We start from the raw sequence: 1,780 nt of genomic DNA, 5'->3' as shown, positions 1-1,780 counted from the left end.
GGCTATCTGTTGTGTAAACAGCGGGGAATCGAAACTCAGATTTTAGCGTAGTAAATTCGTAAACTTACCGCTGTCCTACCGGGGGGGGGAGAAGAAGAAGAAGCAGTAAAAAAAACACAGGTAACATAAATGATGGAATGAAAGAAGTAGAGAAGAAATGAATTATTTTCTTTGCTGTTTGTTACATTTGGTTCTTGGACTTATTTTTATTAGTTTCCTAATGTGGGTACAGGTTATAACAACGTGGGTTCTGACATTAAAATCTGGGCGTTACTCACGAATTACAGGTCAGTTGTAAAGTTTACAATTATTCCAGCTTCCCAGTTTTGTAGGGCTATTACAGCAAGTGGAATATTGCACCAATTTTAGGAGCGTTGTGACGATTGAATATCGTTCTGAATTTAGTGAAGAAGTATAATAGCAATGGTAACATTCATAATAATGTCTGACTAATCTGAATTTAGTAAAGAAGTTTAACTGTAACGATAACGTTGTAATAATGCCTGACTAATGTGAATTTAGTGAAGAAGTTTAAATGTAACGATAACGTTTTAATAATGCCTGACTAATCTGAATTTACTGAAGAAGTTTAATTGTAACGATAACGTTTTAATAATGCCTGACTAATGTGAATTTAGTGAAGAAGTTTAATTGTAACGATATAGTTCTTAATAACGTCTGACTAATGTGAATTTAGTGAAGAAGTTTAAATGTAACGATAACGTTGTAATAATGCCTGACTAAGCTGAATTTAGTGAAGAAAGTTTAATTGTAACGATAACGTTTTAATAATGCCTGACTAAGCTGAATTTAGTGAAGAAGTTTAATTGTAACGATAACGTTTTAATAATGCCTGACTAATGTGAATTTAGTGAAGAAGTTTAATTGTAACGATAATGTTTTAATAATGCCTGACTAATGTGAATTTAGTGAAGAAAGTTTAATTGTAACGAATAACGTTTTAATAATGCCTGACTAATGTGAATTTAGTGAAGTAAGTTTAACTGTAACGATAACGTTTTAATAATGCCTGACTAATGTGAATTTAGTGAAGTAAGTTTAACTGTAACGATAACGTTTTAATAATGCCTACTAATGTGAATTTAGTGAAGAAGTTTAATTGTAACGATAACGTTTTAATAATGTCTGACTAAGATGAATTTAGTGAAGAAGTTTAATTGTAACGATAACGTTGTAATAATGCCTGACTAAGCTGAATTTAGTGAAGAAAGTTTAATTGTAACGATATAGTTCTTAATAATGCCTGACTAATGTGAATTTAGTGAAGAAGTTTAAATGTAACGATAACGTTGTAATAATGCCTGACTAATGTGAATTTAGTGAAGAAGTTTAAATGTAACGATAACGTTGTAATAATGCCTGACTAAGCTGAATTTAGTGAAGAAGTTTAATTGTAACGATATAGTTCTTAATAATGCCTGACTAATGTGAATTTAGTGAAGAAGTTTAATTGTAACGATAACGTTTTAATAATGCCTGACTAAGCTGAATTTAGTGAAGAAGTTTAACTGTAACGATAACGTTTTAATAATGCCTGACTAATGTGAATTTAGTGAAGAAAGTTTAATTGTAACGATAATGTTTTAATAATGCCTGACTAAGCTGAATTTAGTGAAGAAGTTTAATTGTAACGATAACGTTTTAATAATGCCTGACTAAGCTGAATTTAGTGAAGAAGTTTAATTGTAACGATAACGTTTTAATAATGCCTGACTAAGCTGAATTTAGTGAAGAAGTTTAATTGTAACGATAACGTTTT

This window comes from Limulus polyphemus, unplaced genomic scaffold (assembly GCF_000517525.1).
Source record: "Limulus polyphemus unplaced genomic scaffold, Limulus_polyphemus-2.1.2 Scaffold3539, whole genome shotgun sequence".
NCBI classification, from domain to species: domain Eukaryota; kingdom Metazoa; phylum Arthropoda; class Merostomata; order Xiphosura; family Limulidae; genus Limulus; species Limulus polyphemus.
The sequence above is the reverse complement of the archived record's forward strand: the minus strand, read 5'-3'. Positions refer to the sequence as shown.